The following is a 26,252-nucleotide window of genomic DNA, read 5'->3' on the forward strand; positions in this document are numbered from 1 at the left end:
TCTCACCCACCTGAGTAGTCTGGGTGAGATGTACACTCTCTCCATTACCTGACCAGCCATCAGCTTACATATCCCCCCGCCTCTTCTCCAGACCAGAGGGCTGGGCATTTGTGGCCATCATACAATGCACCCTTGACAGGGCATCAGCGTTTCCCAATAATTTCCCTGGCCTGTGTTCTACATCAAACACAAAATTTTGCAGAGACAGACATCGGGTAACCCTAGCATTTCTGTTCATCCATGTAAGGGGAGCATGGTCAGTGATCAAATTAAACTTTCACGCCAGTAGGTAGTACCTCAGAGCATCCAGCGCCCACTTTTGTGGGAAGGGGCGCACTGACACCCCCTGGAGCACCTACAGAATATTTGTGATAAGACAATCCCTTTAATGCCAATTATTAGCATTTAAATTAAAAAACTGGTTGCATACAATTCCCCTCCCCCTTCAGACTATAATGTAGAGATTGCTAAATATTAGCAGACTAAAACATTCTCTAATTACGCTATTCAATTATATTAATACATCTAAAAACCGTTCTCGCTTCCTAAATGCTACATTAAAATAAAAAGTTAATTTTGCAAATCTACTTTCTCATTTCTACAGACCATTAACACTGAAATAACTCGTCAGAAAGATATCATTTCTGCTTTTCTTGATAGGTTCTGAGGAATAATGTTCTTTTCTGTGTAAATTAAAACCACTGGAAAAATATGATTTTAATTATGTATTTGTTTGTTTAGTATTTATTATATTTTACAGCCTTAGATTTTTGTTTTCTGTTCATAAAATGTGCATCATCGGGGATCCAAATATTAGGTACATAAAAAAAGAGACTACTGTGATAGAGAAAAACAGACAGATTGTTTTATCAAGCAATCAATAGACAAATAGATTAGATAGATAGATAGATAGATAGATAGATAGATAGATAGATAGATAGATAGATAGATAGGATGATACAGAAGAACCTCTTTGAGATGACCACCCAAAATTGCTTGAAGAAGTGGTCTACTACAAAGGTGGTCTTCTTAAAGAAAATGCTTAGTATGGAAAACTGAAAATGTGGTCTGGGCAGGGAGGTGGTCTTCTAAAAGAGTTGTCTCTTGGAGAAATTTCATTGTATATACTGTAAATGATAGATAGATAGATAGATAGATAGATAGATAGATAGATAGATAGATAGATAGATAGATAATTCAGCTGGTCATTTGTTGCATTAACAACAATGTGGCACAAAACATTAACTCTTTCATGGGCTTTTTCATCTTTTGTGATAAAATATAACGCTGCAGAAAGTCAAGGATAACTTTGTTATATCTATGGAGATAGATGTGCATAGAGTAGGTAGCAGCTATATCTGGGCCTCAGAATGAGACTTGTGTCTATAAATCCCCACATGTCACCTTCCCCACCTCTCCTTGTGCACTTCTTGGAAGAAGTGCTGCTGATGCTGCTTAATAAACATGGCCACAGGACTCAGGGTTCAGTGACTGATTATTTAAGAAGCAATTACTGGCTGGATATTTTAGAGCAGCGCTTTCCAGATAGTCAGTCTGCACTTAGCCGGCTTTGTGGATGCATCAAGCAACCGCAGATGATAAAGCAGCCGGAGAGAAGATCCTGTAATATGATCTCTGAGGCAAGAGGTTAGTGTGAGAACAGCAGAGTGAGCAATGTCACAGGAATGCTAGAGAAAATATACAATCCCATATACACTCATTGACAAAAAAAGAAAATTGTGCACCTAGATAGAAATGTCGGATTGCTGCAAAACTTGCACTTAAGGCTTAGTCAGATACGCAAATGATTATAGGTGTGGTATGATTTGGTTCTTATCACATGAGGATGTAAAAGTGCCCAATAAAAAGGCTCATAGAGGCTACTTTTTGGTAGTGCACCTCTTAGTGAGAGCTCATTGACTGCTAGACATGCCACTACAATGTACTTAATGGCATTTTGCCCAGCTTACAGACTCTGGGAGGATCATTGGACTGAGAGAGACATGATGGTTGTTTCAACAAATTGCCTGCTATCTAGCCCATTCTGACCTAGCTGTTTAGGTGGTGTTGGGATCAGTGGTCAACAGTCTCCAGAAGGCCCAGATGGATCAACAAATGAGAGTGTCATTTGATCTATAAACAAGCAAGAGCAGCTCCCACCGTTTCCTTGTCTACAGACACAGGTTGCACCTCCTTTACACACCCCTGTCCAAACCATTTCTAAGTGCTTAGTAGATGGAAATTTGAAGTCACAGCGCAGATTATGTGTCCTGCCTTTTGGCAACCAGTCAATGTCACCTTTGTTTACAGTGGTGTCATGAATAAGAAACCTGGACTGCTCCACTCTTTACCATATTATTTTATGGATAACTGCTGATATGATGACTCCTAGTAGCGAAACCAGAGACACTAGTAGCTTAGTGATATGTGCACGACATCCTGCGGCCAACTGGCTTTTTTTCAGCAGGATAATGCTTGCCCACACCCAGAAGGGACTTCCTAATAATGTCTTTGCCAGATTGCAACACTATCTTAGCCTGCAGAGATATATTGTCCCAGGACCAGCTGGGACACCAGTTGTGGAAAAATACTAGTATGAAGAACCTACAGACCCAGTTCAACATCTCTGAGCATCTCACATCTATCTATCTATCTATCTATCGATCGATCGATCGATCGATCGATCTATCTATCTATCTATCTATCTATCTATCTATCTATCTATCTATCTATCTCTCTATCTATCTATCTATCTATCTATCTATCTATCTATCTCACATCTATCTGTCAATGTATTCATTGTTATTTCTCCGATCTATCTATCTATCTATCTATCTATCTATCTATCTATCTATCTATCTATCTATCTATCGATCGATCTATCTATCTATCTATCTATCTATCTATCTATCTATCTATCTATCTATCTATCTATCTTATATCTGCCTATTACATCTATATCTCACATTGTTCAATGTATTTCTTCTTATCAGGTGGTGTTTTTCATCTATCTATTATCTATCTATCTATCTATCTATCTATCTATCTATCTATCTATCTATCTATCTATCTTATATCTGCCTATTACATCTCTATCTCACATTGTTCAATGTATTTCTTCTTATTTCATCTATCTATCTATCTATCTATCTATCTATCTATCTATCTATTACATATCTGTCTTTCTATTGCAGATTTTTTAGATGTGCTTTACTTCATTTGTACGCAGAGGAGAGGGATCTATCTTATATAGCCTATCTATCTATCTATCTATCTATCTGTCAATGCATTCGTTGTTATTTCTCCGATCTATTATCTATCTATATTATATCCGCCTATTACATCTCTATCTCACATTGTTCAATGTATTTCTTCTTATTAGGTGGTGTTTTTCATCTATCTATCTATCTATCTATCTATCTATCTATTATCTATCTATCTTATATCTGCCTATTACATCTCTATCTCACATTGTTCAATGTATTTCTTCTTATTAGGTGGTGTTTTTCATCTATCTATCTATCTATCTATCTATTATCTATCTTATATCTGCCTATTACATCTCTATCTCACATTGTTCAATGTATTTCTTCTTATTAGGTGGTGTTTTTCATCTATCTATCTATCTATCTATCTTATATCTGCCTATTACATCTCTATCTCACATTGTTCAATGTATTTCTTCTTATTAGGTGGTGTTTTTCATCTATCTATCTATCTATCTATCTATTATCTATCTATCTTATATCTGCCTATTACATCTCTATCTCACATTGTTCAATGTATTTCTTCTTATTAGGTGGTGTTTTTCATCTATCTATCTATCTATCTATCTATCTATCTATCTATCTATTATCTATCTTATATCTGCCTATTACATCTCTATCTCACATTGTTCAATGTATTTCTTCTTATTAGGTGGTGTTTTTCATCTATCTATCTATCTATCTATCTATCTATCTATCTATCTATCTATCTATCTTATATCTGCCTATTACATCTCTATCTCACATTGTTCAATGTATTTCTTCTTATTTCATCTATCTATCTATCTATCTATCTATCTATCTATCTATCTATCTATCTATCTATTACATATCTGTCTTTCTATTGCAGATTTTTTAGATGTGCTTTACTTCATTTGTACGCAGAGGAAAGGGACTGTGAGATTTCGCCACACAACATCTTGTTATCATTATGCTCCATCATACCTAGTTAAGGTCTCATCTGATAGCTTCACCTGTCATTCAGATAAAATGTAAATGTCTGTTTTTATTATGGATCTTGAGGATCATAGAAGGGCAGAGAGGTATAATTGTTATATCCTCCATTACGTTAACACATGCTTTCATCTATGTTGTAATGTGGATATGACTATAAGACCTGTACAAAATGGCTGCTGATAACAGTAAATGGCTGCCATTATCAAAAGGCATCATAAAGGAAAAACATGCTTTGGAATTGTATAGTTACGATAAAAGTCTAAGACTCTAATCTTCTGTATAAAAATGCTACTTTCAAGTAGAAATAAACTATATTTAAAAGTAAGGTATATACATTTGAAATATCATGAAACACTATACACTGAAAGCTCACCACCTTCCCTAATGATGTTGCTGTAAAGTACCGGTGTATTTGTTACCCCATAGCTCCTTTATTTTCAGTACATTAGTATATGTGGCTACGTGGCCAGATATGGTCACAGTAAATCCTCTCTTTTGTACAGTAGACTTATTGAGGTTCCTTCCACTCACACAGCAGGAAACATAACAGAATGTTTGTACAATGTAAAGTCATATTGTACATAGGAAGAAGGAGACCAAGGAATAGGCTAGTCAATGAAACATATCTGAATATTTGCCTCTAGAATGTGCAGAATTTTTGAAGCATTAATATATTGGTTATTTTCTTCCCCAGATGACTTACATCTCCATGTTATGCTGTTACCTGTTGTCAGAGGTTTGGACAGACTAATGTATTCAGATGACCAGGTGAACACCAAAGAGATGGTTTCCTAAGCAAGGTATCCATTAAAACAACTTCTCTATTCTCGGTATACATAATTCTATAGGAACCAGTACGTATAACAAGAACAGGCTAAAGTGGAGCTTACTATGGCCACAACCAATAAGATCATAGCTGTTATTTTATAACCTTCATCTGATTTGTTGTTATGGGGATCATCTCAGATTTTTCTGTGCATATTCTTTTAGTGTTACCTATATATTATTATTGGCTTATACATAGCATAGTTTACACATATAGATAGAGGAAAAATTCCACTTGTGCCAAAATCATTAGAGTAGTGTGTACTGAGGTTTACAAAGAGCTGGAGTTGATGGAGGTGGTGAAAGGTCTTCTTTGAATAGCTCTTTATGGAAGTCATAGATCTGATACAGTGTAGGAGGTTTGTATTTATTGTGTTAATATTAATGGGGTTTTCCCATAAATATAACCGTATTTAAATTTGTGGACAATTAAAACTTGAACATTTTTGCAAATATAAATAATTAAAAATGTTGAAAACTTTTAAAGATTTTCTCTGCTCATCTTAGTGGTGATAATCTCTTGTCTTGATTGATTGCCAATGAATACAACCATGAATGTGGGAACTTTCTATAGACTTGTCAGAAACCTAGCAATGATTTCCTTATTGTGGCTGGGTTATCTTCTCATGGCTGGGATTCTGACACAAAATAGAAAATTCCTACATTCATGGTCATTTCCACTGGTAACTGATCAAGAGAAGACGCACACCACTGAGATGGCTACAGACAATGTTTAAAAAGCTGCAAAATTTGAATCTATTGTGAGAAGGTGACAAGGAGAGTGATGAAATCACGTTATATCTCCCACAGATTTTTAACTTGTGTGTGGTCCAGGGTGGGTCTTGAGTAGGCCTCAGCCCCAAGTGTGAGTTCATGGATCATTACTGGGCCCGAAAAGGCTGTAGAACCTTTACTTCAGGGCAGATCTAGAGAGTGAGAGGAGGCGTCTGGGTCTGTCCTGTTACCCTGAGTTCAGTGAGACTGTATTGTGCTTATTTTTTGTTCGTGTGGTTGTTAGTTAGCCACATGTATAGTTAGTGTATGATTACTGTTTAGTTAGTTGCTCAGACGAGCAGGATTTTTGTTTTGTTTTTGCCTGAAGTTAAGGCTGTATTTTATTTTGCTAATTTTGTGCCTGAAGTGAAAGTTTATTTATTTTATTATTTTTTTTTTTCTAAATAAAACTGTTTTTTGCATATTTTGTGTCCCTGTCTCTTACTGGTTTGTCCGCATCATGCTTCTTCCAAGATAACTTCCCCACACTACTTATATTTGCAAAATTGTCTGTAAATTTTAAATATAGTTATGTTTGTGGTAAAACCTCTTTAATTCCTCCTAGTAGTAGCTACAGACAGCCAGGATTACATAATTTGTGTAAGTATGCAGGGGATTTGAGCTCTGATCAACTCTGAGACAGGGAATAATTGTCTGATCGCTGGGGTCCTGAATGCCAGATGCTTCAGACCGAAAATTACCCTAAAGCCTCCTTGTGAATGGAGCGACAGTGCGCTCGCATGACCGATGCTCTATTCATTTCTATAGGGTTGCTATGACTGTAATATCCAGCAGCACTCACAGCCCTATGAAAGTGAGTAGAACACCAGTCATGGAAGCACACTGACATTCCATTCACAAGAAAGATTTAGGGAGAATTTTGGTCTCTGGTCCTCCTTATCAGTGGGTGAACTGGTGTTCAGGACCTCAGTGATCAGACATTTATTCCCTGTCTTGTGGATAAGGGATCAGTGTCCATAATGGTACATCCCTTTTAAAATGATATGTGAAAAGGTAAACATTTCATTTGCTTGTCTTTCCAAGAATTTTATATGAGTCCAGACCTTACACAAGGAATATGTTACTGTTCTTAATTATTAATTGCATGGTCCGATCTTACTCAGATTGGCAACATCGAAGATCTATATCCAGCGTCTATCTAGAAGAGGCTGCAGCTTCTTTGTGTAAGCTGCTCCTGACCTATTTCAGCGTAGTGATAAGGAATGTGCATTATCTCTGATGGGGGAGAAAGACAGCATTGTACTGTAGATACAAGACGGGTCTCATTGTAATTACTCCTAGAAATGAGGCACAGATTTATAAGAATCCGACCGAGATGGCTGACCCTTTATTTTGACTTTATATAGAATTTTTCTTTATATTTGAATTAACCAGAAAACGCTTTCTATTATAGGAGCCTAAACAATCCTGCAGTAATTAGATCAAGTTGTCAGGCGCATATTGTAAAGCTTCGTCTCAGCAATTACTGAGAATTCCCAGTGTTTAGGGAAAAGCGACTTCTCCTTTGTCCTCTGCTTCAGGGTAGTAAAAATATGTCCCTTAGTATAAGGTTCTCACTCAGCGTATCTGGACTCTGGAAATCCAAATCTGCCTAGTGAGATAGAAGCAAAGGGTGTGTGGTTGCAAAATTAGACTAAAGTAATATTTAGACATTTGAGAAATCTGGGATCGGTAATAGTTACTATATTGGTTGTCAGACAGTATTGTCTTTATACAATTTGTAACATATTGATGGGCGATGAATTATACTGTACATGAATAAAGGGCATATCTTTTATGTATATTACTTAAAACTGACTTCCAATAATCCAGAGAATTTGAATAAACTGGACAACCCTTACAAGTTAAATTTTAATTTTTAAAATGTAGTTTATGCAAGACTGTGCCTGTTCATATTTGATACAGATATAACAGTACTGAGCCATTTAGTAGAGCCAAAGCCAAGAGTGGCTATAACAGAAATGGGAAATATATAGAAGGATTTATAGTTCTAACTATTGCTCAATCTACTCCTGCTCTTGGCTTAAAAATAAAAAAAGGCACCTAAATCTGTAACCTAAAAAGCTGCATTTCCTCAAAGTGGCCTATTGGCCTATTAATAGGTGAGTGTCCTGAGGATCTCCCAAATATGTTTAGGATATAGGAATACCCCTTTATCAAGAGAATTAATAAAAAGATTGTCCTCCATATTGTGCTCTTTCTAAATATCCAGCCACGTAAGTTAAATGCAGTACTTACACATTTCAGATTTTCAGCTTATGCGTTATATTCACATGTACATTTCTCTACATGGCATTTCATGATCAGACGTCTTTTTATTGTTTCATGTCTGCTTTCTAATATTCAGCAACAAATCTGGCTGTTAAGCTGATAAAGACAAGGATTACTGGAAGGGAGGCACATACAGGCTGTCAGCAACTGGGTCACCACAGCATAAAAATGATGTTAGACCTATATTTTACCTCCTGTTCAGTGGACTGGTTTCCCCTAAGCGCAGTGTAATGCAGACTATAGGAAATGCTGCTGTCCTTATTACATTGTAAATAACAGCTGGGACAATGAGCCACCAATTACGTACATATGGCTAGATATGACTGACATGCCTAATGTAGAGAGAAGCATGTAATTCAGTTTCTAGATCATGTAAACCCACAGGTAAAGTGAGAGAATCAGCTATTATATGGGGCATCTTGTCAGATTAAGCCTTTTGATGTATCTTACATGATACATTAGGTAGAACCACAGGGGTCTCATTGATATTACTGGTACCAGTACTGGTGCAAGGCTGTTTACCCTGCAGGGAGGGGTCCACCGATGAAGAGAACAAGTGTCCTAGTTCTACCTCTTAGAACTGAGCCGTGACTGTATATACACACTTATGCTCCACTTATCTCCATAAGACTACCAAGGAAACGCTGAACACAGTGCTTGGCTATCTCCGCGAGTCTCACAAAGATGAATGAAGTGACTGCAGAGTGGTGGTCCATTGAAATAAGGGGACAAGGTTCATCCCAATTAGGTGGTCCAGCCTCTAGAAGCTACATACAAGGTTTATGACTGGAAGAAGTCCTGCTCCTATTCATGTGAATAGGAACAGGGCTGCATTTCCAGGTGCCACTACTCCTGGAAGCTGTATGTAGTTTACAGAGCTTTTGTGGATAGGTCTTTGGCAACCCCATTGAGCCTGATGGTATCTATGGATGTATCTTCCCTAGTAATAAGGATTGAACAGCAAATTACCTAGAAAGGAGACACCTACTGGCAGCAAATTTAGAGAGGTTCCTCAGACTACAACATTTTAATGCACATTATATTTTGGTACAGAAGCTCTATTAAATGTGACTAAAGTGTCTGAAAAATTAGTGACCATTTAAAGGGGTATTCCCATTAATATAACAATTTTTAAATTTGTAGATAATTATAAGTTAAACATTTTTGTAAATCTAAGTAATTAAACATTTTGCAGAGTTTAAAGATTTTCTCTAAATATCTTGTGGTCACAGTCTGTTGTCTTGATCAGTTTCCAGTAGATACGGCCATGAATGCAGGGCCTTTCTAAGGTCAGAAAATAAGCTATGATTTCCTTATTGTGGCTGGGATATCTTCTCATACATGTAGTGCCCTGTCTGATGACCCTGCTACAATATGAAAATCATCACTGTGTCCCTGACAAATCTGAGACCATAGAAAGTTTCTGCATTCATGAACATATCCATTGGCAACTGATCAAGACAACAGATGTCACCACTAAGATGGTTAGAGAAAACCATTAAAACTCTGCAGAATATTTAACTACTTATATTTGCAAAAATGTTTAACTTTTAATTATCTACTACTATTGATATGGTTATGTTCATGGGAATAACCCTTTAAGGAATTAAAACCCCCAAAACTAAAATAGGATCAGCCAAATGTATACAGTGTAGGCTTTTTCTGATGTACCAGAAGGCTAGCAATGCAGGGCTCATAGCAAGGAGTTGGCTATAGAGAATGCAGAGATTGCAGTTGTGCCAGATTGCAGGAACCCAAGAGAGCACCAAAAGATTCCTGTGTCCTATCTGAGGAGAGTAGTGCCAGAAGATCTGATACATTTTGGCACTAGAATTTATGTGACACTTCATCGGACATGTTGCTACTAACACTTGCCCTTTCAGGCATGTTGTTTAACATTGGCATATTTCTGGCCAAATAACTGCCATGTTTGTATTTATACCTGATGTTAGGATTTAGATCCTGAGTAGCATTTCTTGTGATCCATATTAACCTCTGACCCAGGACCTGTATGTTCAGCCAAGCTGGCAGTAGGATTTGCTAGAAGACATCCATAGATCCCTGAAGGCCTTGGAGATGACCATTTGGGTGGGGTGTTGGCATCTTCACTCTGGATTTTCAGCTGTTTATTGGGCTGTCCCTTTAAATTATATCAGTTTTCCCTATTCCAGACTGTTGATGGCTTGGGTTATTCATCACGATAAATTTACAAACATACGACAAACAAATCCATTGCCATCTGCACCTTATAAGATGCTTAGACAAAACACGGCTTTACTTAAGTATTGACTGCACTCCTAATCCTATAACTCTTAAAGAGGACACCTTAAATCCATGTAAATAAGATTTGAAGATGGTGATGCTGACAATAGTAAGAGAAGGAGATGACATTATTTTATTTCATGGCGTAATACGATAATATGAAGGTTCCTTTCTTATATAAGAATGCCTGGTGATTGCCGCCTGCTCGCCAGTTGACGGATTCTTTACAGACTTATCAACACAACAATTAAACATAGCAGATGTTCAGGAAAATATTACCGCACTGATTTTCCTACACAAAAACCTAGTTGTATAGTCACATGATGAATTTGCTTTATGTAGTTTGCCTCTCAGCCACCATGAGATAAAGCTTAGACACCTATTGAATGCTACCTTATTAAAGTGTTATGGGGTTTTCTTTGTTGTTTTTTTTAAGTCTCAACTTTTATGACGTAAACCATATGTATGATATATGCAGGTCTGAGACCCACACAGCAATCTCGATAACATCTGCTTTCACAACCCCTGCCCCGTACAGTCTAGATGTGGTGTCCAGAAGTCATGAAAACAATGAGCAGGCTGTGCTACATTGTCTCCATATCTGCCAAAAAATAACTGAGGGTTACAGAAAGAGCCTACAGTATAATGTTGCCAGCTGCCAAGTTTCATAGCCCACATTCACTCCTTTGGAAGTTATGGATGTCATGGCTTTAAGGCTCTCTGATGTCAACTCAGTACAGTTAAGAGTCATGAGGAGGTTGCTGGGGATCTATTTTGTTTTGCATTAGGCCTTACCCTTGTCTCATACCCAGGGCATTGTATTTGAAAGCAAGGAACCCTAATAGTTGAACCACAGGCTCCACTATTCTCAGTGGAATAATAGCTCTCACCAAAACTTCTGTAGTATTTACTTTACATGTATAATGTAGTGAGATATAAAGATATACACATAATACAATTTATATAATATTTATAGTGACTGATAAATGGGATAAATAAAAATGTAGAAATTGTTCAAGCTATTTCATCAGTAAAAATTGAAATCTAAAGATATTTTATAGGGTTTGAATGTATATATAGCCATGCCATTAATAAAGGACACACCCCTTGGTAAGGCCACTCCTTCTACCACAATCTGTAATCCGCAGTTCACCAGGGGGAGGAGGGTGATGCACACCCTAAGATGTTTTTTTTTTTTTTTTTTTTTTTTACAGATGAATTTAGTGATCCAGTTCACCAAAAGCAGACAGGAAGAACAATAGAGAAGGATAATGAATGTATCCCCCCCCAAAAAAAAACTGGTGGATTTTTTTTTTTTTTTTTTTTTTAAATACTAGATGAATGTCAGGAATGGGCAAGACTTAATAACTGATTAATGAGTATAGGGGCCACCTGATTCTTCTCCAGTGTCAGATGGGGGAAAGGAGAACTATGCATGCTAGATGTAGACCCACCAGATCTTTTGTTGCTGTGCTAGATCATTAGCTGCCAGAGGCTTGTCAAGTGTAGCTGCAGTATTTGAGGTGTATGGACAGTCTTTGAGTTGGGCTAGTGTTTCCTTATGGTACTACAATAATAAGCACATTTAATGGGGTTTTCCAGCTGTGGTACCTACAGTCACAGTTACAGTATGTAAGGCGAGTGATCAGCACAAGTCTCCCAAACTGCCTTGGTACTGGTTGTACGGGGGGTGATAGACCATCAATCTTAGAAACTGGATAATCCCTTTAAGGTCATGCAAAGGACATTTCATGGTTTTGTTTCTACTTGAAGGGCTGGCAACATTTGCAGTCAAACTACTCTCTATGCACATACAGTATAGAGTACACATATAGCAATGGGTTTTTTTTGTGGGGGCTTAGAAATTGCAGCATGCCTTAGGTCTTCCATTGTAACTCTTTAACTAGATCCACCATAAATCTCCCCCTAAAATCGCCCTATATGCTGCAATTAATTAACTCATTCCTGGACATAAAATATTGTATAAACTCTCAAGAAATGCTATATTAGAAAAATGACCCAATAACTTATTGAAGTGGTAAAAAATAGACTTTTTATTGAATTCTGTATTCTGAGCTCCAGCTTCTGTAAGATAAAAGAACCATACCATTCTCAGAACATGCCCTTTGCTCAACCTCTATAAGCTCCATCTTGCTTCCCTTTCAATTATGTATGCATTAGAACTGTTACAGGAATCTATCCCGGCAAATCCTTCTAATCCAGGTCTATCAAGAGTATACATTCTAAGTGGTAGATACAACCGGGTAAAGATGTGGGATGTCCTAAGAGATACAAGACATGAGAGAGCAATAATCCTACTCTGAAGTAAGGGTCAAGCTCATAAAATCATTTTGTTAACAACAACAACAAAAATTCCTAGTTTACTTCACCTTTGCCAGTATGGAGGAAACTGAGATGTCTGGTGACCCTAATGGAGTAGTAATTCAGCTGTCTTTGCATTCTGTAGATTACTGGAGAATGAAGCATAGATACAAAGAGAATCTATCTCTGGAGAGCCTAATATGTCCATGCATTAGATGGATGCATTCATTTTAAGTTAGCCCCATACATGTAATGCTTCATGTTCCCTGTGGTGGTGCTGCAAGGCAATGGAACAATCGCTGTCATTTTCCTTCACACACGATCCTCAGAGATCATTTGTAATCTGTTGAGCAGCAAGTGCTGGGAGAAAAGAGGTTTTGTACATTTCCCATTAATACATGACTATGCTGGATTGTACATGGTCAGAGATACTCTATATAGCTGGCGGCCTCACTCCGTAATTCTATACTAGGACATATGGCAATATATCCATTTCAGCACTATGTAAATTTTCTGATACCTTTATGTAAACTTTAGCCATTTGGTGATGAATACTGATGTAGCTAAATTTAAAATGACTTTTAACACCTTAAGTAAACAGTTACTTCTAATCTCTTTATAGAGTAGCTTTGATGTCCTCTAAGACGTGTTATATACCATTGTAAGGCTGACACTGTGCTGAATTTAGCGCAGTTAGTTTTACAGGTATCAATCCTGGTTCCAAAGATAACAGTGCCCTTAGCTTAAGCTAAAGATATCACTGTACTGACAAAGGGCTCACAGCTCAACATCATCGCTGGACGGTAAAGAACTCCCCCGCTTCAAAAATACAGAAGCGTACCATCAGCAATCTCCTCTACCCAACGATAATGCTGAACTTTGAGGTCATAACCTTTGACTGATATCAGAAGCTGAGATTAATGGCACCTATATCTCTAGAACCAAGGCAGATACCTACAACACTGAAAGAGTGCTGAATTCAGTGCGCTGTCAGCTAAACTGTCTACCAATAAGTATTTGGACACCCATGCAAATGAAGATATCTGCGGTCATGATGTACGTCATGCCTTCCGTTGTTTAATAGGAAATAGCATTGGCATTAGTCGCATGCAAGATGCCATGAAGTGCATAGTTGAACAATTTTGAGGGGTAATTGTGGGATACCACAGAAATGGTCAATCCTTAAGGGACATAGCAAGCAAAATGAATTACCCAAAATCGACAATGGCCTATGTGATTATGAAGTGGAAGGTGAACGGATTGTCGGAATGTGCCCAGAGTCGGCAGACCCCAGAAGCTGGGAGAGACTGACGGGTGCTGGCCAGAGAAACCGCACCCAACTGATGGCTCACATACACCAGGAGTGTCACCAGGAATCCGGGAGTATTGTGTTGCTCAATACTATCCGTAAGGAAGCATCTGCTGGGGTCTACGAACTATTGAATAGGAATAAATGTTGTTTTTCTATTCTACCACAGGTGTCCAAATACTTATTGGTAGACAGTGTATATAATAGAATATACCATGCCCTATCTTAGAGGATGTGAATGGTCCTCCTTAGGCCAAAATTATTCAGTTGCTTTCAATAGAAAACTGCAATATCTGTACATCTTTTTTTTAATGTGCATTATGCCACACATCTACATCTGTTTATTAGATCTGATTGTATTATACTTTATCTCTTATGCTCCAGGCACTGATTTATTTAATCTGTAATACTGTCAAATGATGGATAAATGTTCTGGTTATGACCTTTCTAATTCTTACAGAACTTTCAAATGTCATCATGGCCGTGGATACATGATGTGAAATAAATGATCTTCTATTATAAAAGGAATGTATAACTCACTTCAAATAATAAAAAAAAAGTAATGCTGACTCTTCAAGGGCTCGTGTTATAGAAACCTGCTCTTCTCAGATACCATATTACAGCATGGACATATCATAGAGAGGAGGGAAGTCCACACTTTGAGCCCCTTACGAGCCAGAGTAAATGAGTTGCTCTTTGGAAGGAAGGCCAAGAGGTTGGGATTAGCTGTGGTGTCAGTGGCGAGGATCTCTACCAGTTCTTTTGGTGATAGTAGTGTTTCCGAAGGCCATGTTGTAATGGTAAGTCTCCCTGAGCCTGTTGGTAGCTTGAGTGCTCATGAGGGGAAATGCTGGAATCAGACTCAGGTGATGGTGTTGCAACTGAAAACATTCTTGGTTTAATGGTAGAAGAATGGTTAATGACATACAACGTCATACCAATGCTGGAGTTACAAATCTTAGGAATATGCACTGAGGCTAGAGCTGAGTTTCCAAGATGGTACTTCACAGTCAGTCTGTGTCTCCTTTGCTTGGCAATCTTCCTCTATGTGTGCATGCTTTCAGTAGTCGTCAAAGTAGTCCTCTGTAATTCCCTGGCTGTTAGATGAAGATCCAAAAGACCTGTGGCTATCAAACAGTCTCATAGTCTTCTCTTATATACATCTTCCACAAAAACAAGCAAAGGTCTCATTCATCTCCTTACTGCTGAACAACGCGGTGAGTGAATTTGAGCTGGTTTGGGGCCCAACTAACCAGGACTGTAGCCATGATCTCTCCAATCTATCTTCTACTCCCCTGCCAACTTCCTTCTCCTAGCACAGGGAGGAAGAAACCAACTGTCTTGTCCCCCTCCCTATATAGAGGTTCATAAGAACATAGGACATCCCAGTGACTCAGCTTACAGCCTAGTGGATTGCTCCAATTAAAGTTGCAGCGATGCATCAGTTGCAGGAAACTGCAAAACACTTAAGGTTGCAGTTGTAGCATTGCAAAGTTTCTTAAGGCAACGGTAAGGCAAAGTAATTAACCTTTTCCTTTATGCATTGCTGGTAATTAGACACTACAGACTTATCTCCAAAATTTTTTGCTACAAGCAGAAATTCACTAAAAAAGATATCTTCTATATCTTCACTGAGTTTATATGTTTTCCCAAGGAGTAAGTTTTCTCTGTATTTCTCCAAGAAGAATAACATGAAACTTCTTGTCCCCAGTACAAAATCTGTACCAGACCCCCAATTATAATGAATGGTTTATAGTACTGGTTTGCTCATATTAAGAAGAGACATCTTATAGACTGTCTAAAGGTCTAGATGTTACTGCGCTCTCTTCATACCACTCTAAGTGGTACTAGAGAGACAGTTTCTTGGTTAAATCTACAAAGGGACGACTGAAAGGCTCTTGATTTTCTTAATTGGATCAATTTCCCCCTACGTTATTTGCTAAGAATATGGTTCTTTTGGAGAGGTGCGTCCTTTATGGGTCTTGCCAACCAATAATAAAATAACTGAACTATTCTATTCCTATCTCCAAAGGCCCCTCAGTGACCATGTTGTCTGCCACTCTAGTAAATATGACAATGAGGAGAACTGTTTGATATGATAGGAGATTAAATGTATCCTAGTATATCAGATTGTGAGCTGCAGTAAAGGGGTGCTTACCTTCTGTGCAGAATATGGTATAGGTGGTACCCATGAGTTCTTGCTGTTGAATTCAATGCATGATGTGAACGTTGTATTGGAATTTTCTATGTGTTGCAAAGGCGTACCACATAAATATGTGAACATGAACCCTGCCTATGATAGCTACATATAACTGAATTTTTGGATTGTTTTCCCCTTTAATGCAAATGCATTTGATTTTTCACTTGCTATTCAGGGAAACATATGGGAGTTTGTCCTTCTGAACAGAAGTCTCAGTTATTTACATATTTGCATTTATTATTACAATTGGCAACTAACAAGCTACTTGGAAGACTGTGAATTTGGCAATAGCGAGCTGTAAACTTATGAACAACACATATTCTCATATATGAGAAAGCTCTCGATTCACTTAAAGGATGTAGCTTATGAAACAAATAAAGAATGGTGACAGACCCACCAGCAGGAAGGTTTATTATAGCAATGGACTGGGTTGGCTGGGAAGGGTCAAAAGACTTTTCTTTGTATTTATAACTTTTAGGCTGAGGCCCAATGGAAATGCAGCTTTTTAGTTGCAGACTTGTTTGCGGGTTTTTTTGAGTGAAAGCCAAGAATGGCTACAAAAGGAATGTAAAATATATATGAAGTTCTTGTACTTCTCCCTTCTGCTTAATCCACAGCAAAATCTGCAACAAAAAAGCTGCATTTCCGCAATATGGGGCCTTAGCCTTGATACAGAAATGCAAGATTCAGTGGAGGAGGTAACACTTGGGTGTGCACTTCCACTCTCAACAAGCTGTCGTATAAGGATGAGGGATGGGTGAGCTTATTTGCCCTGGGTGCCGGGTCAGAAGGTGCCAGCAAGCCATTGCACCATAGTCAGTGCTTAAATTGGGCCGGAGCGCTCTGAAACTCAGTTCCAGCATAAAGACAAACTGTCTTTCAGCGTTACAAAGAACCCCATAAACACCACAATCCTGGACATGATTGTCCATCCTGTCCATCATTGAAGATGGCTGACATCAGCCGGAGTGTGCCGAAGCCCAGGAGGGTTAGCAATAGTGGTTTTTTTTTATGTTTGCATACTCCCTTGAGTCTCCAATTTTTATGTTCTGGGGTCTGAGTTCCCCCTAATTTTTTTCCCCCAATTTAACGACTGACCATAGTACAATCTGTGTTTACACACACAGGATTTAGATTTACAGTATGTAAATCTTTGCCTTGGGAGAAAAAAAAAACTAACTGCAAGTCTACTTACCTCTCTTTATTAGGACAGAAATCTATATACAGTATGCTTACATAGTACATGAGTTTGATGAAGACACAGGTCCATCAAGTCCAACCTGTGATCTTACAGTGTTGATCTAGAGGAAGTAAAAAAAAACAAAACAACGTTAACTTATGCCCAAAAAAAACCTTGCTGACTCCAATCTGACAATCAGTATGAAACTTGTGCAACACATGGTTGTGATACAAATAGTGGTATATTATTATAGGAATCTGCTGAATTGGTACTTAGAAGGGTAATGATTAGAAATCCTATATGATAAACAGCAGACTTCTGGTTCTACTTGGATTCACACCAGTTATCCATAAGGCTTCAGTCACTTTGAAAGTCAATGACGTGCTCAATAACCCTTGCATCAAATCTGTTTTTCACTCGGTCATCTTCATGGTTGGAGGAACATTATAGAAGACCTGAACTATGATATGCTCCATGAATACAGCTGTGACACAGTGCAGTAGATAATACACATATCAGTATGTGAACACAAACACTTACAGTGGCATTGTCCTATCCAGAAGCACCACACACTCAGAGCCTTAGATCCAGAAAGTCCCCCAAGTTTTGTTTGTTGGCATTCCTGCAAAATTTATGTGTGAAGAATGTCATAAAATACTGTAAGTTGAATTATCTCTAGTACAGTGCATCTTACGCTAGGTTCACACCTGTGTTCTTCTTTCCGTTCTGTGCTTTCCGTCTTCTGCATGCCAGAAGACGGAAAGCACAGACCGGGTCCGGCCGTGAGCGGCGGTGAGCGTTTTATGCTCTCCGCCGCGAAACCGGATTTTTTTATCCGGACACAGAGTACTGCATGTCCGACTTTGTGTCCGGATTATAAAACCCGGTTTCGCGGCGGAGAGCATAAAACGCTCACCGCCGCTCACGGCCGGACATCTCTCTCACCCATTCAAATGAATGGGTGAGAGACTCCTGCAGGTTTCCGTCTCCTGCCTCTGTTTTAGGCAGGAAACGGAAACCTCAAGTACGGAGTTCACAATGCTGATGTGAACGAGCCCTTAGAGGAGTTCCACAATTTGGAAAACATGATGGCTTTCTTTGAAAGACAATGCCACTCCTGCCTACAGGTTGTTTTTGGTATTGCAGATACAGCTGCAGCTTCAATATTGCTGAACTACATTTACAACACAACCCTTGGACAGATGTAGTGATGTTTCTGGATGAAGGCAGCTAGATTTTTCTGATCATGCACAAATTGTTTCAAGGGATCCTACAAAACTGGTGACTGCACTAGGTAGGAGCTTCGGACTGTTTGCTAACTCCTTCTTCATACTCACCTAATGGTATGGTGGATTCTAGGACTTTAAAGGGAGTCTATCATTGCAAAAAGTCCTTTTTAGCCTTTAAAAAAAAGCTGTTCTGCTACAACCTTTATTTCTTGTCTCGTCCTTGCCGTTTCTTGTTAAAATGGCCATTTGTAGTGGTCAACTACAGCATACTGCGCCTACAAAAGAACTGAGTACACCAAAATGGCCGCTCGAACATGCGCAGTACGCTCTGACTGGAGTGGTACTGCGCATGCCTCAGATTTCAACTACAACAGCGCGCCATCAGAGGCCAGGAGGGAGGAGGAGAGACGGAGCACAAGCAGTGGAGGGGCGGTGTTAAAGACATGACACACATTAATTAATTTTTGGTAGAACCATGAAAAAGAACTTTTAGTTTGATTTTGCGCTATCGAGTCTTGGACATAAGACTCGGTTGATGTGTGCACTAGATTTAACGGCCTGTACTCTATGCTGGGAGACAAACTCCTAGCATTATAGTTAAATGTGATGCTAGTAGTCTACACATCTTAATTACATAGTGTCCTATGAGGATTACAGTGATATGCTGTATGTGACTACTGACTATATGTCACCTTCAAGTGTTTGGGTTGTGACAGCTATTCATTTTTCCTTTTTTATTGCATCTGGCCCCACAATTAGGCTAAGGCCCCACATTGAAGTAACGCACCTTTTTTTGTTGCAAATTTTTGAGCCAAAACCAGGAGCGGATTCAGCAAAAGGGAGACATATAAGAGCTTCCTATGTATTTCCCATTCCTTTTGTAACCATTCTTGGCTTTGTCTAAAAAGAAACGCAACAAAATCTGCAATAAAAAAAGCTGCTTTTCTGCAATGTGACCCTCAGCCTAATAATGACTTCATACTTCCATCCAGAGTAAGGAACCTAATGTCTTCTACGCCACACAGTAATATTTTCCTATTTAGGCCCCAAAAAAGTAAAACTTCTCTTATTAGTGCTCCCCAATAATAACAATACTTGCCTTAGGCCTAAACATTAACACTGCCCCACCTTGGTTCCCCTGAACTATAATGCCCCATTTAAACCTCACATAGTAACAATGCTCCTGTTAATGCCATTTAAAAAGTAATAGTGCCCTTTTTAGGCTATAAACATAAACAATGTTCCTCAGTATTCCCCCAAAAAGTGTCTATTGTGCCCCAAATAGTAACAGTGCTTCATTTGTGCCCCCAAAACAATAAGTGCCCCCCTAATCCACACACAGTGACTCTTGTTAGTTTCTGCCTAAAAGATAATACTGTTCCTCTTAGTGGCCACATAGTAACAGTGTCTCTAAGTAGTGCCACCTTCACACCGCACATCGTAAGTACTCCAATTAAACTCATTTATTCAGTAACTCTCCATTGAGGATAGAAAAAATAATACCCCAAACCTTTCCCCAGTCCAGAAATATGTATGTGTATGTCCCCGACATTCAGTTAGCTTGTCATACAGTGTCATTGCACAATCTACGCTGGGATGCTGCTGACTTCCATGTGCACCTTTTTTTAGGATATCCAGGGTTATTAGGCCTGGTAGTTAGGCCTGTAAGAGCCTATAGTATATACTAGCATCAATGATCCGCCTATATTCAGCAAATTGCTACTGTCGATGGTTTGCCTGCTCCAGCTTTTTGGAACCTCTAAGGAGGCATTCACACTACGTAATGCCAGCGTGTATCACAGCCGTACACGCCGGCGTTACAGCAGGGCTGCCGAACACTTCCCATTCATTTCTATGGGAGCCGGCATGCGAGCGCTCCCCATAGAAATGAATGGGCTGCTTCTTTCACTGCGAGCAGTCCCATTGAAGTGAATGTGAAGTGCCGGCGTATACGGCAAGCTCTGCTCATGCCGAGCCGTACACGCCGTTACGTAGTGTGAATGCCCCCCTAAGCTGTAGTGTTGCTGAACTTATTCCTCACACCATGCTTGTGATTGTTTCAGCATCTTAGCAGCTCGCTGGGACGCCATATAATGAGCATGTTGTTGGTGTTAATGATCCGCCTACTCTGGTGTTTCGGCAGTTCTGCCGCTGAACTCATTCCTTGCACTGTGCCCGTGATCGTTCTGGCACCTCAGTAGCTCGCTGGGACGCCATATAATGAGCTTGTTGTTGGTGTCGATAATCTGCTTGCTCCGGTGTTTCAGCAAGCTGTCAAGCTGGCCTGATGTTGTGCTTGTTGCTCACGCTGTACCTGTGATTGTTCCGGCATCTCAGCAACTCGCTGGGACAACCCGTAATAAACGGGTTGTTGGCGCCGATGATCTCCCTCAGCTCCGCTTGAGGAGAACTCTGTGACTTCTGGCTACCTTCATAGCTCTCGTTGTTTTTAAATTTTGCAACAAATTAGATTTTCTTTTTTCCGACATGTTTACAAATAGCAAACTGCCAATTTGGGTTAATGGTGTTTTCCCATCCAGTGTGTCAGCATGTTGCCTGGAGCTGATCAGATAATATGCAAATGCCTATTCACAATCTACTGAGGGTTAGCGTTTGTTTACATAGAGAGATAACAGACCTGGTTGAGATAAGCTGCTGCAAGAGCAGTGTAATATAGTATGTGAACATAAATTCATAATAGTCATGAAGCCATGTCATTTACCGGGATAAAAAGTAGCCTATGTTTTAAACGATGTTACAAGTTATCTATGTGCCAAATTTCATTCAAATCTGTTCAGCCATTTTTTGTGTGATTGAGGAACAAACACACAAACATCCAAACACACAAACACACAAACTTTTATAATATTAGTATGATGTAGTTCAGGAACTGTGTCTTGCTGCTGTGCTGCCCTACACTGATACATTGTAACAAACTGCCTCAACAGGTAAAATAAACACAAAATAGATTTTTTTTTTTCACTCTCACTATAGGAGGTTCATTACATGACTTCAATAACCTCATAGAAGAACAATCTGTAAAGTGATAATTAAAGTTGCTGTGGGTATCATCTCAGTATTAGATTGTCTGTAGGATTCTCTAGATGTATCATTATCTGTTTCTTGTATAATTAGGTGTTATATATCACATATAATTTTGTATAGCTTATTTAATAAATTACAGGGATCACACTGTATTATTAGTTTTACTGACGGAAAACACAATTAGGTCTAGAATGGCTGACTATCCATGGGGACACCAGGCACTATGATAGCGAGGGCCCTTTGAGACAGTGGGACAGTCCTGCTTTTGGAGGGCTGTCCTGGTGTTCCAGGCATTGGGTTCAGGTTGCCCCAACTTCAACTCATTTGCATCCAGAAGTGGCTTCTATAAAGGTAAAACAGGAGCCACCACCTTCCTGCTTCCTTTTTCTGCCCCAGTTTCTGCTTCTGGTGTCGGGTAGGTGACACTTACATTGGGTGTTTTGTTCACTGAGGCCTCTGGGACCAGAGACAGAAGAGAACAGGAAAAGAGGGAAAGGTGAGTATTAAGGAGTTTGTTTTTTCTTTGATGAATATATATATATATAGTGGGGGCAACTGAAGGGGGACATAAAACTGTGGGGGCAACCAGGAGGGGAACATGAAGCTGTGGAGGTAACCAGGAGGGGAACTTGAAACTGTGGGGGCAACCTGGGGGGAATGAAGCTATGAGGGTAATCTGAATCTGGAGGGACTTAAAACTATGGGGGCAACCTGGAGGGGGTACATGAGAAACTATTGGCTTAACTGAAAGGTATATGAATCTGTGGGGGAAACCTGGAGGGGGTACATTAGACTATTAGGGTAACTGAAAGGTAAATGAAAATGTGGGGTTATCCTGGGGGGACATTGTAATATAATACATTGAGGAGGTGGGACAGGTTAATATCTGAGGATGGGCTACGGGGGGAGGGGGGGGCAGATTAATATGTGATGCATACGGGGGCATTTGACTGTGTGATAGGTCACTAAGAGGTATTATATTGCATGGGGCCACTAGGGAGGCATTATACTGTGTGAAAATCACAAAGGGGAATTATGGTATGTGTGGGCTACTGAGGGGAGTATTATAATTTGTATGCGTCAGGTATTTCTAAGTGGTGGTGATGGGTGAGGGCCCACATATGAAACCTTTGCACTGTTTCCACCATTGTGTTAAAATGGCCCTGTTTGGAATAATTGGACAAGTTTCCGAGTATAGGTAAGGGGGTTGTCACATCTGAACAACATGGAGACTTTGAGCTTATAATATGCCTGTTGACCTTAGGGCAGGAGGTGATATGCACAACAAACGACTCCACCACATGGGGTGACAAATTACATATTGGGGTAGATTTATTCTAAAGTTAATGCCATATTTCTGGTGTAACATAGTCACAAACCTCATGTTTGTAAGAGAAAATTGTTGCAAATTGTGTTTTTGCACTTTCTATGCAACTTCTGGGTTAAGCAACAGTGACATAGGAGTTAAGTTAAATTTAATATAATTTAAGGCAGTGTAAATGATCACTGTAATCTATGCCATCTATAAGCAGGCATAGATGTCAGCACAGACACATGGCCTGCTAGAGGAGCCACCTCAGTTATCAAGAGATTTGTATCTCGTCATGAGTGAGGTGATTCCTCCATTGACTCTGACTACAATGGTTGACAAGACAGTGAGCCTTGCACACAGGGGGCTAAACATTTACTGCAGGTCAATGAAGGTCAATTGCGACATCTGTCATTTGGCCGTGACCTAGGTTGTTTCAGTTGGTGATATAACCATAGCCACAGAACAGTGGTTGTAAAACTACAACTACCCACTGTTAGGGCATGCTAAGGGCTCGTTCACATCTGCGCCCGGGACTCTGTTCTGCAGGTTTCCGTTTCCTGCGCAAAACTGGGCAGGAGACGGAAACCTGCCGCCATCTTTCAAACCCATTCATTTGAATGGGTTTGAAAAGTGTCCGGCTGTGAGCGCCGGTGAGCGTTTTATGCTCTCCGCGGTGAAACAATTTTTTTTTTTTAACCGGCTCAAAAACTCAAGCTCAAAACGCTCACCACCGCTCACGGCAGGACTCGGCATGACAGGTTTCCATCTTCTGCAGTAAGAAGACGGAAATCTAATATGGAATGCTGAACGCTGGTGTGAACCCAGCATAAGAGGTGTAGTTTCACAGTTGTAGGCCCACAGGTGGCAGTCCATTACCGCAAAGCAGTGTGTAATATGCAGTCAATTTCTAGGTTTTATTACTGTAGGTTATACAAGCCATTCTGCTGCAGGACTCTAAAGAATTTGGGCACCTTGGGAATTGTCCCCAACCTAGCTGAGATGAAAAGGAAGAATCCTTGAAAGTAGTTTTGAAAAGGAATTACCTTTTGTGTCTACAGCTCCTTTCCATACCTATATGTCACCATGGTAACATATTAAAGACTAATTGTGTAGTCTAATGGTACAGTCATTTCACCTGATAGTTGTCACTCATCTATCTATCTATCTATCTATCTATCTATCTATCTATCTATCCATCCATCCATCCATCCATCGGCTACCTCTGGTATGTTATCTTAGAGACACATAAATGAGTGCTTGTATCCAAAATGACTAGGGATTTTTCAGCAAGATTTTATATAAAATTGCTTCTAGTGTTGAGCAAACCTCAAAAGATTTGGTTCGCTGAATATTGGTTATGGGTTTACCAGGTCAGGCTCAGACTGACCCACATTTGAGTACCGGCGACTCCCCAGTAGTTCTGTGGCATTAGGGGGCCCTATTGAACCCCAGTGCTTTTTTAATAGTCAGTGGAGGTCCGGTAATGGCCCTAATAACTTACCCATCTCTGTTCCTAATGACTGCAGTCTTCCTCTTCAGCCTCCAGGGGCCCCCGTGTGCCGCATATTTGAATGCAACATGATATATCACATATATAGATATACAATATCATATATTGTGAGGGACAAATAAAAGGGCTCATACACCATGTAGGGGCCAAAAAAGGGGGCTTTATACTATTTGGGGCATCAAATAAGGGGAAATTTTTGTCCTACAATTTTAATTAGGAGGGGGGCCATAAAGCAACCAAAGATAGTTGGGTTGGGTATCTTTTAGGGGAGGGGGGCTTGAGGGGCACCTTTCTATAGTTTGCCACAGGAGGCAGGAAGAAGTCTAAAGAATGACAATGACGATTAGGATGATGTAGTTCTACCGTTGTCACCCTATACATGTTGCTAACAGTAGCCTATACAAATTCCATTGGATATCTTTTCATGCATTTTTTCAAGCAAGACATAGTATCTGCCATAGATAACAGGATTTCATTTTTTTTTTTTTTTTTTTTTTTTAATTAAAAGCTCCTTGGCAGTGCAGTGACCCATTCAGCTCTGCTACATTTGCACAAATGTATCATAGACAACAATGCAGTATAGGTTGTCATTAAGGAAAGCTGACTGCTAAGGACAAGATAGTTCTTGCTCCATCTGCGTCTCAGTCTTCAGTTCTCTAACTTGTCTCCAGGCATTTTAGGCTTCACTTCGGCTGGCATATGGGAGTCTGGGCCTTCCAGGTAGCACACGCTGAGATACAGTATGACTCTGTATAGTTTGCAGGAACCTTTGCCATTTTCTGGCAGTGCACGCTGGGGCTATTTATTCAGCGGCAGATTGAGACCCTCAGGATTCTTATACTTTACATGCAATATTCAACATATACTGACAAGACCAATCTCAATTATGCACTGCACATTTCAAGGCCAGCATTGTTTTATGACAGGTTTATAGGGACCATGTGAGGAAAATCATATAATATTAATACAGGAGCTCAAACTGAGAATTTACCCTGTCAAGTCCTCATAGATGTGCCGTACAATACACAGCCAACCAAAGGCAAGCAAGGACAGAATCCAGATTATCTCAGTAAATGTTTATATTGCATTTTAATAACCTAATGTGGTATGCAGTACTTTTATGTGCAACTTTAAGGTGTCACGGTATTATATCTCTGGCACATTTTTTTAAATGGGGCTAAACTGTAACACACCCTATTAACAAATGTGGTGCTATTTCTTAGAAGACAGTCATGTGTTTCTTTCCAGGGCCCCATATGGCGTAAACGCTGTGGAAAAAAACGTGGCATTCTACAGTCACTGTTTAGTGCATGGGATTCTATTGAATCCCATCCCCACAGTGAGGTAAAATATGCCGCTATTTCCAAAACTGTTGCGATTTTGGAAATCGCAGTATGTCAGTTATACCTTCAGAAATGCCGGCGGTTTCCCTATAAGTGTAATTGAAACAGAAAGTCCACAGAGGAAACCTCTGTGAACTTTCTGTGAAAAGCACTGCAGGATAAAAAGCCATTTGTTGCTACTACTATGTGGGGTCTTAGCCTTAAGGGGTGTTCCACCTCCCTGACAACACAGGAGTGCTTCAGCCATTTCACCAGAGCCCAGTCACTGGGTGACTGACATTTTAGTGTAGAGGCAGAAGGTAAAAAAAAGACTTGGGACCCAAATCAAGAATCCCCAATCCTCAGCCAAATGGACCGGTAACAATACACTGTTAGTTATTTTGCTGTTAAAAAGATGAAAAAATAGATCTGGAACGCCCCTTTAAG

At 39.5% G+C, this 26,252-nt stretch overlaps 1 protein-coding gene across 2 annotated transcripts in view; it reads left to right on the forward strand.

The window, feature by feature from the left end:
- The window catches only part of LRFN5 (leucine rich repeat and fibronectin type III domain containing 5), a 195,995-nt gene that overhangs the window by 127,929 nt on the left and 41,814 nt on the right, over nucleotides 1-26,252 (forward strand). For both annotated transcript variants that reach the window (XM_075282458.1, XM_075282459.1), the window contains exon 2: nucleotides 4,918-5,023. The gene's annotated coding sequence lies outside the window, so the exon portion shown is untranslated. The remainder of the gene's footprint in view (nucleotides 1-4,917; nucleotides 5,024-26,252) is intronic.

Source organism: Leptodactylus fuscus, chromosome 7 (assembly GCF_031893055.1).
Source record: "Leptodactylus fuscus isolate aLepFus1 chromosome 7, aLepFus1.hap2, whole genome shotgun sequence".
Classification (NCBI taxonomy): domain Eukaryota; kingdom Metazoa; phylum Chordata; class Amphibia; order Anura; family Leptodactylidae; genus Leptodactylus; species Leptodactylus fuscus.